Here is an 18,689-nt window from a genome sequence, read left to right on the forward strand (position 1 = left end):
GGAATCTGCCTGTTTGGGGGCAGGGCTGTGAAGGCCGCGCTGAGGTATAGATATCTGCAGAGGAGCTGAGACTCACGAGGTTCACTTTGGCCTATCGGGACAATATAAAGAAACATCCATCCTTCCTGTGTTCTTTCTTTCTAGAAGAAGAAACGAAACCTGGCAGAGCCTGAGAAAGTGGCATAGCTGGCAAGAGCACAATCCATGTTACAATCTTGTAACTCCAATGTTGGGAACTGAAGATAAGAGGACATGAGGTTTCCCAGCCTGAGTGTCTTCCAAAAGGACAGTGGGGGAGAGGGAAAGGAAGAAAGAAAAGTGGGAGAGAGAGGGGGAAACGGGAAGAGGGGAGGGGAGAAAGGCAAGAAGTCATGGTAGAAAAGGAGAAAAAGAGAGGGAGAGGAGAGAGAAGGCAGGGCAGAGTGTGAGAAAAGAAGAGGGGGCAGGGAGAGAAGGCAGGGGACAGTGGGAGAAAAGGAGAAGGTGGGGAGACAAGGCAGGGGTCACATGTCAAAAAAAAAAAAAAAAAAAAAACAACTAATAACCTGGTAAGTAGGCTAAGTGGGCAGCAGGGAGCTTTAGGAATGTTAATTGTGGACTCATTGATGGAGGATGAGGAAGAAATTGAGCTCTGGTGAGATGGTGGCAGTTTTCTGAGATTTTCTCAAAAAGCGTGGAGTATAGAGTTTCATCAGGAAACAGAAGTGGTTGTCTGCCGGTAAATGGCTTGGCTGTGGAATGACTTTTACTCAGAAAAAAAAAAATGAGGAAGGAAGAGATGAAGGAGAATGGAGGGAGGAGACTGGGTGGTGAACATGGTGGCATATGGATTCATGCTGTATTCCCTGCCCTTTATAGGAGGTGCTGGAAGGATGTCGTGATCCAGGCAGGCCTGGCTTACAGAAGAAGATGCAGTGTCAATGAAAAAAAAAAAAAAACTTGTGTGTTTTATTATTATTATGGAATATTACCTTCAGTAAAATGTGTCATCATGAAATGAAAAGTTATAAAGAAAAAAAAACAAGTTGTTCAATATTTAGAAAGATTTTAACACTGCTGATTAAAATCCAGAATAAGTCAAAGCATTACATTTCACAATTCACAAATGTTGCAAAACTCATTGGAAATGTTTTATTTTTTTCATTTGCCAGATTTCTCACCTTTTGAGAGAGGACCAAATATAATTTCTGACACCGTACATGGTAGGTATATCTATTCCTGTTAAATATACTATCAACCAATTTTGGATGGATTGCAATTACTAATTTTTTCCTTACAAAAAGAACACACTTTGATTTTATTAACCATTTCTCAATTATTTTGTGACCAGAGAAGCTTTGTATAAAAATATTTCCCTTTTGAACATTTTATTTTTATAATTTAAATATATAATCTTGGTAACTTTGCAGTGGAAGAGATCGAAAAGAAACCCTGTTCTTTGTGGTAGTTAAGAGTTTAATATATTCATAATTTTATACTTCTGATTCTGTTGCTAGTTATTCTTATACATATGATTTGTCCTCCAGTGAGACAGGAGTGGTAAAGTCCTAATTTTATGAGTTTTCATTTTGTCTCCTTATACCCTCCAGAGATTTTATCTCAGAGAAGTTATTATTTGGTAATAAACATTGTGCTTTTTTTTACATGTGTGCAGGTACAGGTTCACTTAGTGTATGTACACATAGACTAGAAGTCAACTTCAGGAGCTGTTCACTTTTTTTGTGCCTTACTTTGGGACCTTGGGCTTCACTGAGTAAGCTAGACTGTCTGACGTTCACAGGGATTCTCCTGTCTCTGCCTCCCCTGGGTTGGGATAATTTGTTTTTACCACCATCCCCTGGGTAATTAGTGTGGATTTGGGGGATTAAATGTCACATACGGTACTGTCTACGCAATATGACAATGAAATTTCCTGGATGTTAAAGAATCATTCTGCATTTGGGAATTCAACACTAAAATTGTGATTTTGTTTGTGTGTGCTGGTGCATGGATTTCTCTATGCTGATCTGAGGATATTATGCTGTCTGTGTTCTGTTTCTATTTTTTAAAATTTCCACTCTCCTTAATTTTGTTTGCTTTGTACAACTTTCTCCCTTCTTTTGTACTTGTAAATTTTGGGGGCTACAGAGAATAAAATTACTATTTGTATATTTTTAGCTCTCTGTAAAATTTGAAAGCATTTTACATAAGCAGATCAGTCCATTTCCTTTAATTTATATGAAGTCTGTGCTTTCAATGCTATATTAGTCTTGTTATGCTTGCCATATATATCTTTAAGTTTTTTAGTCTCTATTCTTTATGCATAGACACATACATGCACACACAGATATATTAGAAAAGTTTTTTTTTCAATTTTAGCACTTATCTTTGTATTTGTGCCATTGTAAGTCATATTTTCATAAATATTAGTTCACACATTGTTTCAACAATGTATGTGGCAAAAAAAAAACAAATTAGGGAAGTGAAGATTTAGAAAATATTCATAAAATGTAGTCCTGCCTGGCAGGGAAAGTATGGCAGCAAGAACATGCACAGCATGCATAATTATATTGCATCTGCAATCAGGAAGCAGAGAGAAGAAAGTGATGATATTGTTCAGCTGACATTCTATCCTCTTATTTGCTTTTATTGTTTTTTTTTTTTTTTTTTTTTAGTTTTGGTGTCTGTGAGCATGTGGTACATGTGTGTATGGGGTTCACTTAGTGTTTGGGTGCATGAACCCATGTACACACATGCCGAAACTAGTAGAAGTACCTTCCTTCATCATTCTCAGCAAGCTCCTAGTGTCTGCCCATCTCTGTCCTCCAGCACAGAAATTACAGGCATGTACAGTCATTTCTAATATTTTATGTGGGTAGTGTGGATTTGAACTCATATCCTTATGCTAGAACACCAAATGCATTTACCAACTGAACCATCTGCTCAGCACCATGCTTTCTACTTTTTAAATTCATATTGGGACCCCAAGCCCTTGGAATAATGCAATGTATGTTCAGGATAGATCTTCTCTCCTCAGTTTCTCTGGCAATGCCTTCACAGGCATGCCTAGTGGTGTAAATCCTAGGTGATTCCAAATACAGTGAAACTGACAATGAAGATAAATGATCACATCTCTTTTACCTATTTGTGCCATTATTTATGATTTTTTTAAGAAATGTTAAATTATGTGTATATGTATGCATCTTTGTATAGGTATGCACCCTTATATGCAGGTTTTTTCAGAATCCAGAAGACAGAATCAGATATCCTGGAAATGGAAGTACAGGCTATACTGAGTGACCTGACATGGGACCCAAATTGATCCACTTCAAAGGCAGTATATACTTTTAACCACTCACTCATCTCTCCAGATTCAATTTTCAGGTATTATTTTTATTATTTAACTTTTACCTATTATTTTCTTCTCACTCAGTGGTTGTCTCCCTATTACCGTCTCAATTGCATCAACCTCTTCATCTCTTCCTCCCTTACTTTCTGTCCTTTTTCCTCCCACTCTCCTCTCCCTAACCCTGTAGGCACCCTCTCCTGTCTCCTTCCCCTTCCTTTTATGTCTCCTTACCCCTTTCCTCACTTATTCTCCCTCCTTTTCCCTTTCCTTTAATATTAACTCCCACCCTTCCCTATACCTCATATTTCTTTCTTTTGTCCCCCTTCTCTCCCTCTGACCCTCCCCTCTATCATATATTCCTACTATTGCTCTTTTCCTCAGTTTCACTAGTTTCATTCCTTTGTCTCCCTCTTCTTTCCTTTTTTACCTGTCTGGTCCTCTCCTTTCTCTCGCTGTCTCGTTCTTCCCTTACCCTCTCCCCTCTTCTTTTCTCCCACCCTTTCCTTCTCTTCTCCCTGTCCTCTTCCACTCCACTTCCCTCAAGCTCTCTCCCTCATCTTCTTTTTCTGCCTCTTTTCTACTCCCTCATCTTCTGTACCTTTTCCTTCTTTGTTCTTTTTCCTCTTCTTTTTTCCGCCTTCTCTGTTCCCTTCTTCTTCTCCCTCTCATCTTCTGCTCAACCTCCCTTCCCTCTCCCTGTACTTCTCTTCCTATCTCTTCCCTTTCCTTCTCTTTTCCCTTCGCTCCCTCACTGTCCTGTCTCCTGTCCTCTATGCCTCCCTCCACTTCCCTACTATCTCTCTGCTCTTAATTTCTCCTCCCTTTCCTTCTCCCTATGTCTTCTTCCATTCTTCCTCTCTTTTCTCTCCATTTCTTTTTTCCTCTCTATCCGCTTCTTTTCCCTCTTCTCTCTTGTGTTTTCATCTTGTTTCCTCCTTCACTCTGTTCCCTCCTCTTTTACTTTCCCTTCTCCTTTCTCTTTCCCTACCTCTCCATCCCTTCCCATCCTGTTTCCTCCCCTACTTCGCTCCTGCCCCTCCCTATCCTTCCATTCTTTCTTCTTTCTCTCTCGATTCTTTTCATACTTCCCTTTTCCTTCACCTTTTCCTATGCATTTAAGGGGAATCTTATGCTATCATTATTTTAGTATGCCTTCTCTAGCTATTTTGGTTAGATTGGCTAAGGGTTTTGTCATGCTTCTTTGGTTCTTTTGCTATTCTTGATTCAGGTTTGATTTTATTAGAGTTGACTCAGTATTCTCTGGTCCTCTAGGGGTTAAGATTCAGAACTTATGTTGATGAGTTCTGATCTTTGTCATTTTTTTCTATCTTATGATATTGAACTTTTATTTGTTTTCAACATTTATGTGTGCACTCATTCATATAGCATAATACACTCAGGTATACACAAGCTATAATTCACATGCGGATGGTGGGTGAGGATATCTTACTGAGGTTCATTCCCCTTTTTCTACCATGTTTCCCAGGAATGGATTTAAGACTTGTTGGCAAACACCTTTATCTGCTGAGACGTTCACCAGTCCCAACTTTTAAAATGTAAATAGTTACAGCAATAGACTTTCTTCTTGAAACAACTTTGATTATATTTACCAATGTTCTGTTATATTATGTTCTCATAAATTTTAAGCATGGATCTGGGTGGTGGCGGCACATGTCTCTAATCCCAGCACTCAGGAGACAGAGGCAGGCAGATCTCTGTGAGTTTGAGGCCAGACTGATCTACAAGAGCTAGTTCCAGGACAGGCTCCAAAGCTACAGAGAAACTCTGTCTAAACAAACAAAGAAGACAAAAATTCAAGTATGGTAGGTCTCATTTCTACCACTATTTGTGTCTAAGAATTTTTGAACCCACTCCTAATTTCTTTAGTGATTCACTGATTGTTTAAATTGTTTTACTTTTCTAATCTCTGTTTGTACAGTTTTTGTAGTTTATTTCTGTTTTGTCTTATACTTTTTAATAATGTGATCTGATAAAATAGAAGTTATTTCAGTTATTTTGTATTTGGTAAGACTTGCTTTATATAAAATGTGACTGAAAAAAATTTCTTAGCCTGCTGAGAAGCATGTGTTCTGCTGTTGTTCAGTCCATTTATTTATACATAGTTCCTTTCTTTGTTTTCCTTTTGTGATGACCTGTATATTGGTAATAATCATGTATTGCACTCACTCAAAAGAATGTTGGAATCAGTTATCTTATGCTCAGACTGTGTTTTATAAAATTGGCTACACCAGTATCACGTTTGTGCCCTTTTGTTGGATTGCTCACTTTATCAATACCTAGTTACCTTCTTTGTCTCTTTAAAATGTCCTTTGTGGAATATCAGTATGGTTATTCTTTCTTTTTTGCACGTGTAATTTTCAGCCTGTTTCTTTGACACTGAAGTGCATTTGTTATAGGTAACAAATAGCTTGATCCCCTTTGTGCAATTTAATATGTCAATCCATGTCTTTTAATTAGAATGTGAGACAATTAACAGTCAAAATTATGTGAAGACATGCGTTGTTTTTGTAATATTGTCTTTTTTCCAATTCTCATTTGGTTATATTCTGTTGTAATGAAATTTATTCCTTCCAGTATTATTATTGTTACATTTGTAAGCAAGATATTTTTGCCTTTTAAAAAATAATTCTTTTTCTCCTTTCCTATATCATGCTTTAATTTTTTAAAATAGATTTTTTAAAAAATATTTTTAGTGTAAAGGTATTTGTAGGCTTTCTCACATACCTTTAAATTAAGCTTTTCCATCTATTCTTGTTTTGATTTTGGGAAAGGTCACTTTAAACTTTTTCTAATTCTGTGTTTTTATAGGATACTTTGGGAGACGGAGTTTCAACCTTCTCTGGTAGTCTTTAGCCACCTTAAATGCACCAAAAGATGAATACACTCTGAATGTAAGTCATCTTTTATACTATTCCATACAACTCTTTTAAAATTAAAATTTTTAGATACCACTACTTAATTTCACCCAAGAAGAAAGTGACTTATTTTAGACTGTGATAGACCACACTATAGTTTATGAAAAACTTTAAGCTGCTTATCCAGGCTTGTAGAATTCTAGTTTTGTTGACATTCAGCAAATACTTTTGATACCATAGCATAATTTATTTGAGGTGTAATGACATTATGTTCTGATGATTGATGCAGTAATAAAAATTAACTTGAAGTTTTTTATTGTATTACCAATAACCTCAAATGACAGATCACTGGAATTATTAGTGATTTGAAAAATTAATTTATGTTAGACATATGGCCATAGGCGGAAAATATTATCATCTAAAAGGGGGTTTTGATTTATATATTACGAATAATATGATACTATCATCGGATTCCACATCAAATAATAATCTCTAAAGACTGATGGTTTTGAGACCATAATGTGTGTGCTTGTGTGTATGTACTTTGAGACAATCTGTGTTGGATCTCACACTTGGTATATAGAGCGAGATGACCTCTTTCTGATTCAGCCTCCTGAATATTGGAATCACCATAGCTGGATACAGCTTGACTGATCTGTTTTAATTCTTGTATGTCACTGGAAACAAACTGATTTCTCCTCAAGTAAATGTGATTTGAAATTTCAAGGAAGCACTACAGTTAATATACTATCTGTGTCGTTTATAATTTAAAGGAATAGTTCTCTCACTCAACTATGTTGTCTTTTCGAAGTTATAAAACCTGGTTAACTGTATAACATCTTAATATCTACTATTCTGCATGCTGATTTAACCCTTTTGATCTCATTAGCATTCAAATGCTTCATCTTTAAATTCTCACACTCTAGGATCCAAACCTTTCATTTCATATATTGTGCTTAATATCTACTTAATATCCCACAATGCTTTTGATGTCCTGTGGTGCACTATTTCTTACCTAGTCTCATGGTCTTTCTTCTGGTTCAGACTTCATTTGACTCCTAATACAAACTGGGATTTTAAATGGGCTTCTTTTGTAATGTCCTTGTTGTTGAGGATCACTTGCCTGATTGTCATTTAATTCTTTGCATACCATTTTCCGCCTGTTAACCCTAGAGCAATTCTGTCCTACATGTGGACTCCACATATTTAATCTGACTGTGTACATCTTTTCTTTTTTGCATTTCAGCATACCTTCTCTACACTTCTACTTTTTCAAGACTCCTAATTGACCTTTACAACCTCTTTTTGCCACTCTGCTACTTCTGCTTCAGTCAAACATATTTGATCACCGCTTAAACACTTCTGCTCAAACTGACTCGATCATCACTTTGACTCAATCTCTGTCTTCCATATCAATGCTCTCCTTTTTATTATGGACTCAGCCTGTTTTAGGCCACTCATCATCTCTACCAATGTGTTAGTGAAATGTTATTTTCTTTATAGAGTCTCATCTGGATTCCACACTCAAAAATATTTACATTTCTAAAATACTTTGTATCTTTTGAAAAGCATTTCTACTATTGAACTTCTGAATTTTAAATGTACTTACTCTAATTTCATTATACTTCAGCACAGCTATGAGCCTCTTGAAGAGACTGATTCAGAAGTGGTTATCAAATAGTTTTGACTAAATCAGAAGTGTAGTAGAGTAGCAAATGAGATATGAAAATCAATTAGGAGTTTTGAAAAAGTAGAAGTTTTCCTGGAATGTAGAACTGCTAATCTAGTTTGTTTTGATATCTTCAGCACCTAATTTTTTTCATTTTTTATTAAAATTTTAACTTTTATTACATACCAATCCTAGTTCTCCCTCTCTACCCTTCTGCCACTCCCCCTTTTCCTCCTTCTCCCCAGCCACCATCCACTCCTCAGAAGGGGTTGTACCTTCCTTGAGAATTCAACAAAGTCTAGCATACCAACTTGAGGCAGAAGCAATCACCCCCACCCCTACAAAGGCTGAGCAAGGTATCTTGCCGTAGGGAATGGGTTCCCAAAAGCTAGTCATGCACCTGGGATAAATTCCGGTCCCATTGCTAGTGGCCCCATAACTGTCACCCACATTTAGAGGGCCTAGTTCGGTTTCATGCAGATTCCCCAGTTTTTAGATGATATTCTGTGAGTTCCCACTAGCTCAGGTCACTTGTCTCTTGTGGTGACTATTTCTTTCATTGATCTCCCTCTCTTCTTCTCCCCCAACTTGGTCTTCTTGATTCCTCATGTTTCCATCCCTATCCCATCCCTTCTACCTCCTCCCAGTTTACCCAGGAGATCTTAACTATTTTTCTTGCCGGGGCCCTCCATGTATGTCCCACTTAGGTTTCTTTATCTAACTCCTCTGAGATTGTGGATTTACACTTATGAATGAGTACATAACACATTTGCCTTTCTGGGTCTGTTACCTCACTCAGGATGGTTTTTTTTTCTAGTTCCATTCATTTCCCTGAAAATTTCAAGATATCATTGAATAATACTCTATTGTGTAAATGTACCATCCTTCGGTTGATAAACATTTAGGTTGTTCCCAGGGTCTGGCTATTACAAATAATGTGCAGTACCTAATTTAAGGTTTAACATGTGCTGATATTCAGAAAAAGGTAAAATAAAAAAATGTTGATTATTTTGAAGGCAGTGCATTAATAGAGTTAACAAATGATGACATGGATGAGAAGATTTATGCAGAGTATGGATATATTCCACTATGTTGAGTATAGCATATATATGGATGATTTTTCAAGTTTTTAAGTGTGTGTATACACATTTGTGTGTGAATGTGGGCATGTGCATGCACAGGACATGTGAAGGTCAGAGAACAACTTCTGGTGTTGGTTCTTTTCTACCTTTCTTGAGATAAAGTTTTTGCTGTATATACCAAACTGGGAGTCTGCCAGTTTCTGGGGGAACCTCTTATCTCCATCTCTCATCTTCCCATAGGAGCAGTGGGGTTATAGATGCTTATGTCATACATCTAGCATTTACATGGAGGTTTTGAATTTAGGTCTTCATACTTTTGCAGCTGTAGTGATAAGAGCAGTGGGGCTGTGTCACTGGCACCCAGCAGCCCGCATGGCTAGTTTATGCCCGAAATAATTACACGGAAATTGTATTCTTTTAGACACTGCCTGGCCCGGCTAATTCCAGTTTTTTATTGGCTAGCTCTTACATATTGATCTAACCCATTTCTAATATTCTGTGTAGCTCCATGAGCTGGCTTACCAGGAAAGATCTTAACCTACATCTGTCTGGAGTGGGAGAATCATGGTGACTCACTGACTCAGCTTCTTTTTCCCAGCTTTCTCTTCTGTTTACTCCACCCACCTAAGTTCTAACCAATAAAATGGGCCAAGGCAGTTTCTTTATTATAATTAACCAATGTCCTTCCTCCATCATGCAGCAATTTGCTTTTGTGCAATAAGCTCACATATAGATATATGTTGATGAATGCACAAAACGTCCAACAAAATGATAGTCGTATTTGAAGTATGATGTGGTGGCCCATGCCTGTAATCTTAGCATTTAAGACTTAGGAGAATTGCAAGCCTTGGTGACTAAAGGCTGTAATTAATCCAAGCTACTCAGTAAACTGAACAGTAGGGTCCCAAGTTCAAAGCCATCCTGTGTTTACAGAGAAAAACTGGGCTATAGAATGAAGCTATGTCCTAATTTAGTTAGGTTTCTTTACACAAGTGCTAGAATCCAAACTCTGATCCTCATGATTACAGAGTAACACTGAGTCATCTCTAGCCCAAATGTTTATTTTAGATAAATGCAAATGTCAAAAAGAAGATAAAACTAAATTGACAGTACAATATCACCTCTACAAGGGATGGCTTAGTATTCACTCTCCACAAATGATGAAACAGAATAAGAGAAGTTACATTTTCACGAGTTACACATAAATGCCAGTCTTCGGAGACAAGTCTCTGTGATCCATCATGTGTGTACCATCTGTGACAACACAATCCTTTCCAATGTTATTGCTTGTTGAAGAAAAACTCTTTTACTACTTCGTAAAGCATTTTTTTAGCGTTCTTTTTATTCTATAAATAGTACATGTATTCTTTTTTTTGGGGGGGTGTTACGAATCGAGCTTTTCTTCAGTACCATTAATTAGTGCATGCCAGTAAACTTATGAAAAGATCTATGTTCAGCTTTATAGAAAACACGTCTCACACAGTGAACCTTTGAGTCCAGCTCTACAGAGATAAGAGGGAGGGCATTTATTTCCAAAGCTGAGTACATGTATTCTTGTAAAAACTATTGACCACTTGCCTTACTTCTGTGCCTCAAGAAAGAATTGTTAAATTTTAATGTCTCAAGCCTTTCCATCTCACCTTCTCTACCATTAATAAGATAAAACAATGCTTAGATTTCTTTACTGTACTTGTTTCATGTTCCGTCGATTGCGTTGGGTGGGTTACTCAGTCTAGGGGTTTGTAACCCACCCTGCAATCAGTTATTCCAGGGTCTCGGAGGGGCGCTACCTGGAAGGGAATGAGCTAAGACAGAAGAAGGAGGCCAAGCAGATTTGTCAAAGCCTCCTTTTATTAGGGACGGGTTACAGTTTATATATGGTAAGGAATGGGGGGCAGGGCAACTGGATCTCGCTGCATGTTCCAGGTCACGTAGGCCAGGAGGTAGGCCAAGAAGTCACAAGTTGCCACACCTGGTTCCCTGGATAGCTGGAATGTGAGGCTGGTTCTGCTAACAGATTAGCAGTTAATTGGGTGTGAGGCAGGTTCTCAATAGAACATAATTATGGGTGTGAGGTTCCCTGCAGACTCCCCAGGGTGATGGTTTCTGTAATGATTTTTAGAGGGGAAATGGCTCCTGACAATGTTCCACACTAAAAAAAAAAAAAACATTTATTATTTACCTTAAAAAGTAAATTTAGGGCTGGAGAGATGGCTCAGAGGTTAAGGACACTGACTGTTCTTCCTGAGGTCCTGAGTTCAATTCCCAGCAACCACATGGTGGCTCACAACCATCTACAATGAGATATGGTGCCCTCTTCTGACATGGAGGCGGAACACTGTATTGTATATGTCACTGTATTGTATATGTAATAAATAAAATCTAAAAAAAAAAAAAAGTAAATTTAAAGTAGAGAGGGTCCTGGATTTTATCTGGCAAATCAGACCTGTCTGGAAAAAAAAAAAATACTTGCTATGTTCTCATTTCTGGGAATCAAAAATGCATGTCTCTTTCCTAAAGCCAGAATCCTAAAAAGAATGTTAGAGACTACAGTCTTTCCTTTTGGCACACATCTATTATTACCTACCTTTAGTTGTTAATGCTGCCACACTAGGTTCAGTCCTAATCAATTTTTTGTTTGGATGTTTGTACTAACTTTTTCAGTGGTCTCCATGATTTTTAACCTTGTATTCTTTATCTGCAGTTCTCCAATCTGTTCTAATAATTTTCTCCACCTTTCTCTGCACATTGTTTTCTAGTCATTCTTGTCTGAACATTATATTTTACTTCTTATGTCTGCCTTGATTACAGGAACTTAGAATAATCAACACCCTCATGTTTGCCTGGAACTGTACTCCCACTCTGCTTCACCTGAACACCAAGGTCTCCAATACTAAAAGCTCTTTCTTATTATTGTGCACTTTGTCAGCAAATAGAAGAGTCTTCAGTACAGCTTTTCTCAAATCAGAACCTTTCTAAGAACACTGCAGCTACTTAGTTTTAATTTGTCAGAGGAAACCAAAGTGCTAGAAGGCTTTATAGTGACACATGCTGCTTTGTCCATGTAACAAAGTCGTCACTGCCAAAGGCAGAGAGCCCTTTTGTCAGTACTTTGTTGAGGAGTCAAGAGATCATTCTGAATCCAAATGACAGGCCAATTCCACAGGAGAAAATGGATTAGAACCTGGAGAAAAGTCTCAGTCAGGTTTTTAATCTTCATTGTTTTTCATTTAATTACTTAGATTAAAAAAAAACTAAAACCATCATTTGCCAATAAATATGAAAACTGAGACAAATGCCAGATCTTTTCTTAAAATAAATTCCAGTATGGAGAACACTGGAAAAAAAATTATCATTTTTAATAATATGTTGCTATAAAAGTTTTTAGTAAGATATATAAAGAAGTAGTCCAATTTACAGAGGTCAAAGGAAAGTCACCCCTAAGATTTTAAACTCAGCTGCAGTTAGTTGGAAGTATGGCTTGCTTTTAAAAAGATAACCATAGAAACATTCTGCTTCTTTATACATTTTCTAATTTTAATGCACCTTTGAATGTTGGTCTTCCTTGGCAACCTTTGAGAATCAGGATATAGGTGTATGCTTTATTTCTCTTAATAAGCCTTCTGGGCACCATCTAAAACAGTAACTTTCAACTATGGCTACAGTTTAAAATCATATATAAGAAATATGCAAATTTAGGACCCAGTCCAGAGATTCTAGTTTGGTATGGAGGAAGATCCTAAACTATGGCGTTTCCTCAAATCTACACAGATGAATTTTACATGCAGTAAGATAGAATGCTATTGATTTAATTTTGTAATTGACTTTTTCCTTCTAAAGATTCAACTTTTTCTTTTTAAAGGCTACACATTCCAAACAAAATCAGATGTAGCCTAAGTACCGAGATGTAAACTGTTTGCATCTGCTGTGAAGTCAACTATAGAGGTTCTTAGTTTGTAGATAATGGACCAAATAGCTGAGGGTTCTGTACTATACCCATGGCAGACACAGTGCTGACCCATCTTTAATCTCATAGAGGACTATGTAGGCAGTGGTTCCTTGTAAGATGGGATGTTACACTTGGTTTAAAATGTGATTTTCATTTTTCTGAGAATACTGTTTGAAATACAATACATATTTGGAATTCAGTTATACTGGTGTAATTCGATAATGTAATGGTATTCCAAAGAATGAATGGATTCCAAATTGATTAAATGATTACATTCATATTTATCCTACTGTTTAAAGGAGAGAGGCCTGATTTTCATCCCGGCCACCCAGCTAGCTTACACCCAAAATAATCACACAGAAATTGTATTAATTAAATTACTGCTTGATCCATAAGCTCTAGACTCTTATTGGCTAACTCTCACATCTTGATTCAACCCATTTCTAATAATCTGTATGTCACCATGAGGTCGTGGTTTACCGGGAAATATTCAGCATGTATGATCTGGTGGCTGGCTCCATGGTGGCAATCTCTGACCCTGCTTTCTTCCTCCCAGAATTCAGTTCTGTCTACCCCACCTACCTATGTTCAGCCCTATCACGCCAAACAGTTTCTTTATTAATTAACCAATGAAAGCAGCACATACATATAAGGACCTCCTACACCATTTCCTGTTTTCTGTTTAAACAGAAAAAAAGGCTTTCACTTTAACATAGTAGAATTACATATAACAAAACAGTTATCAAGCAAGAATTACAGTTACAATATTTATATCTACTTTATCTTTTATCATAACTAAGGAAAAATATAAATATCCATTCTTCAACTCCATCAAAGACTCCAGAAGGATATAATATTACCTAAGTAAACAAGAAGTAAGCAACTTCCAAAATTCTAGAAATGACAGAGACATCTCGCTGCCTGGACAGTCACCCAAAGTTTTTCTGTACCATTGGGGCATCCATCTTCAGCCTTTAGGCCCATAGTATCTAGCAGACTTTTCCATGAAGCAGGAAATTTCAAAGAAAGTTCAGTCTCTTTTGTATCCTGCAGAAGGTCCCACACACTCTTTCATGAAGTAGGAACCCTGAAGGACCATCTCACCTTTACTCAAGTTCAACAGTCCTCTCCCTGTAGGTTCTTCATGTCCACTTTATGCAACAGTCCAGGCAAGAGCAGTTTTTTGCTCAAATGGCTAACCAACTCCATAAGGAGCCTCTTTGATGCCAATCTTCCTCTCGAAGTAGCTTGGTGCTGTCAAGAGCAGATATGTCTTACTGTCATGGAAAGCCCTTAGTTATTAAAACAATTTTAAATGCCATATTCTGTAGTCTTTGAAAGATATGAAGAATGCTTATCTGAAATATATCTATACACATCTAGAAAATCTAACTAACATGACTATAAGCTTGACTATTATGCATGATTATTTATTAACAACCTGTATTTCCTAATTATACATCACATTTAAAAATGAGCTACACAATCTCAATATCTTAATCAAGATCAGAAATACATATACATATAACAAAATTGATCTTAAACTTGTATCAGTATATCAAGATTTACACCAATGCAAATTATTCATATCTATATAGTATTCCTCTTTAAATGTAAAAGAACATTTATAAACAATATTTGGGAATATGGACGTAGTTTTTTCTCTCCAAACTGCTTTGTGCTGTATGGGGGCACTATTAATCAGGTCTTTCATGGTGTATCCTATTTGCTATGTTCATCTCAGTCAGCAGTTGAGCAAAGTAAATTTTTGAAGGTGTTCACTGCAGCCTTTCAGGAGGCCTTTGTCTCCATATTGGTCTAGAAGGAAACCACAGGGTCTCATCCTCTGTGAAAACAAAAGAAGAACCTTTTTTCCAAAGCATCATATCCTTAGACCCAAATTTTGAAGTCATAATACCTTTATAATATCCATGCTGGTTTAGCTTAGCAGACCACACAATGAAATGTCTCTCTGTACTTAAATACTTCACAGTCAAAAAAATTTAAAGAAAACACAATAATACACATAATCCAGACTCTTTGTCAATTTCCCATTTTTATGTGGCTTATTTTTCTTTATTCCTTTTAATCTGTGACTATCTGTACTCCGTCTCTTAAAAGACTTTACTCCTTTTAAAGCATTAACTTTATTTTATGATTTTCTATACTCTATTTCTTTTCTTTTTTAAGCCTACTACATACCTTTATTCAACAGTGTGACCCATTTAGAGGTCTTTTATGTCTGAAACTGTCCTATTGTGAATCTGTAATTCTTTACTATCCACGAGCACTTTTTTTTTTTTTTTTCGAGACAGGGTTTCTCCATAGTTTTTGGTTCCTGTCCTGGAACAAGCTCTTGTAGACCAGGCTGGCCTCGAACTCACAGAGATCCGCCTGCCTCTTCCTCCTGAGTGCTGGATTTAAAGGCGTGTGCCACCACCACCCGGCTTCCAGGAGCACTTCTTAAAATGCTAAGCGTGTCTTAAAAACTTTAGCTTGTGCCATGTAGGGGTAATATGGTACCACCTGTTTCCTGCCCAGTCTAAACCTTAACTGTGCTGTTATTAATGATAATTACGATTGTTCCTGTCTGAGATCAGCACAGTTCAGCATGGCAGAGTGCTCATGCCTTTGAGTCACTTGTGCCTCTGAGCCGAGCACAGTTGCAGACACACAGCAGTCGACATTGCCAACAAGCACGCTGTAGCACTTTCCTCACAAACCCCATTCAAAAACTCTGTCTCCCACAGGAGCCAGACAGAGATTGCAATGGCAGCACAGCCCAGAAACTGGTATTTCAAAACTACCACTTTCTAATAGACCTGATCCCACTGCCTACCCAGGCAGGAAGAGCTGAGCCATGGACATCTCAGATATCTTTCTCCTAACCCTGAGTGGGCACATAATTAGCCAGGCCCACAAATGCTCCATAGCCAGAGTTTTCACCAGCAGCAGGGCCCAGGAAGCTTTTTTATGCTAAGTCAGGAAAATCTCTCTGTGGCACACCCCACCACCAGCAAACAGCAAAAAGCTGTGTTAAATGCTCTCTCTCCTTTTTAAGCCCTCTCAGGTTTTTAAGTGGATTTAGTCCATCACATTGGGCACCAATCAAGGCAGTTTCTTTTATAACCAATGAAAGCAGCACAAATACAGAAGGACCTCCTACACCGTCCTACTTTGAGCAATAGGCATGGATTTTAAAGCAATAACAATTGTTGCCAACTAAATAATTTTATGTACGTAAGTTTTCCTTCACCTTTTTTTGAAAATGACAGGAAGAAGGAGATAAAATGAAAATTTTGTTATTTTGATAATCTGTTATTACATAGTTACTTTCTGGCATGGTAATCTGATCTCCTGGGTTTTTATACTCAGTAACTGAAAGGACCAAGTCATTCAGCAGAGAAAATGTCTCTTTCTTTACTCAAAATTATAGAAGAATTTTGGGAGTTGATATTGAATTTAAATATCACCTATAGTAGGTTGTGACTTATAAATTGACCTTATAAACAAGAGTAAGAAGTCTTGCAGCAGACATAAAACCAGTAACAAATAAGAACATTAGTATTTTCAAAACACGGGAACTTCTTTTTGTAGTGGCAGGAGATGACTGTTTTTATTATTATGCCAATGTATGTCTATTTTTTATGTAGTTTGGCAGATACAAGTTCTCTTTTCCATGCTCTTGTCTTGAAAATATGATTCATGAGAGTGAGAAAAAATAGGAAGATAATCAGTACCCTCATTCCCTTATTTGTTTGAGGATCTAGTAAACAGTGTAAATCTCCCACTATAAAATCACATGCTACTGTGAATTTATAAGGTATCCTAAATTTCAAAATGTTCATCAGTTCTGATAATAGCTCCTTTTATACCAGGTATTCACAGGAAGCTTAGGTTTGAAACATTAGGTTCCCTTGGCCAACATCAGAAATTCTCTATTCCTTTCTCTCCTATTGGTTAATGTCACCAGTTTCTCACAAAATAGATTGGATATAGGCCTACCCTTTAGTGAGAATATTGGAGTTGAAAGTCAAAGTGGAGAGATCTTTAGTTTATAGATAGTATATGCAATTTTTATAATTAAATACATGGAGAAACAAAATTCTATTACTAAATGAACAGGCACATGGGTAGGTAGACAGCAGAGAGGTGTTTCCTTTTAAGTCATGAAATAGTTCTGTATGTAATTTCCTGTTTTGGTAAAAGAGAAGAAATGCTCTTAATATCATGGAGCTTTATTGCTTGGCTAGGTGATATCTCATCTGTGGAGCAAAATTGAGAGACATTTTAAGTATTGTAATGGTAGTGAAGAGAGTAAGAAGATTTATCACTCCCAGGAGAAGAGAATTGGGATTCATCATCTCTAACAAACAAGTACAAGACTCTTGAATTGCATGTTTTGTCTTTTAGTGTTGCTAATATAGTTATTCATCTTCAGTACTTTTAAGATAATGTTTAGGGTAAATTAATCTTCTGGTCTAGGGTAATTGTTTTCCCAAATATTATACCTCCTAAACAGAGCAGGATATCCTTTCAGTTTTAATTTGATCCTTCTGAAACAGAACCAAAAGTAAGAATTTATGAGGAGATGATGCTTGCTGTTTCCGAATAGTTTCCTGAAAAAGATCTTTAAAAATGCAATGGATGTGTGTCTGTAACTCTCATAGAGTCATGTGTTCTTTCACAGTGGATCAATGGGAATCACCAGGAGTCTAAAAATGTTGTGGATCCTTTTTTGTATATTTCATTCATTGTACTATTTCACTACTGAAGTTTTTGCTGAACTATAATTGACATGTAACTAAATTCAGCAGAAGTTGTTGGAAACAAAAAATCAATTTTAAAAGATGAAATAGTATGCCTTTTTTTGATAGAAGTCAAGAGAAATGCATTCTTTCAGCCTACTGAATTGGCTATAAAATATTAGACTCAATTCTGTACTGAAGTAGAATGCTTGTATCATATAGTAATTTTGCTGAAGTTTTGAGAAATGACTAAAGTGTTTTTCACAATGGCTTCATCACTTTACATTTGCACCAGTAGCACTCAGACTAATTTGTCTGCATCTGCAACTATACTTATTTTCTGCAATTTTTAGTTTGCATTATTTATTTTTTTATTGATTTTTATTGAGCTCTACATTTTTCTCTGGGATTGTTTACATTTATAACACTTAATGGGTGTGAAATGACATCTTACTGTATTTTTTTTTTTCTAGTACTGGGGATCAAAGGCAGGCATTTGTGGATGACAGGGAAGGCCTCTACCATTGAATTGTAACTCTAGTCTCCATGTTGAATTAAAATGCTACATTTTAAAATCTGTTTTTGTTTATTTTTTGTGGGTTGCACATTCTATGGTATGTGTGTATAGGTCACAAGACAACTTTCAAGAATCTATTTTCTCTTTCTAGCCTGTGGGTGTTTGGGATCAGACTCAGGTTGTCCAGGTGAGCACGAAGCACTTTTACCTAGTGAACTAGGTATTTTGCTGGACTATGTTTGGCTTTTATTTTCACATTTCTAATAATGAGTTAAGAATGTGTTGATTGGCTATTTGTATAGGTCCTTAAGCAAAATGTTCAGGACCTTTGCCAATTTTTTTTCCACTTTTAAACCGTTTTAATTATTCCTTACCTCTAATTTACTTTTGATATAATATTACATGTTGCAAAATATCTATCCATATTTTTGGGATATGTTTATTGTTTTCCATTTGTATTCATTTGATGACTGTTTTGCTTTAAAATTACTATTATTTGAAACTTCTTTGACTTTTTTTA

At 36.7% G+C, this 18,689-nt stretch overlaps 1 long non-coding RNA gene across 1 annotated transcript in view; it reads left to right on the forward strand.

The window, feature by feature from the left end:
- The first annotated feature begins 532 nt into the window (after positions 1–532).
- The window catches only part of LOC126493163 (uncharacterized), a 46,046-nt gene continuing 27,889 nt past the window's right edge, over positions 533–18,689 (forward strand). The window contains exons 1-3 of the long non-coding RNA XR_007589766.1: positions 533–1,202; positions 3,223–3,363; positions 6,158–6,240. This is a non-coding gene — a long non-coding RNA (uncharacterized lncRNA). The remainder of the gene's footprint in view (positions 1,203–3,222; positions 3,364–6,157; positions 6,241–18,689) is intronic.

The sequence above is a fragment of the Alexandromys fortis genome, unplaced genomic scaffold (genome assembly GCF_014885135.2).
Source record: "Alexandromys fortis isolate MF-2015 unplaced genomic scaffold, M_Fortis_MF-2015_v1.1 scaffold_305, whole genome shotgun sequence".
Classification (NCBI taxonomy): Eukaryota; Metazoa; Chordata; class Mammalia; order Rodentia; family Cricetidae; genus Alexandromys; species Alexandromys fortis.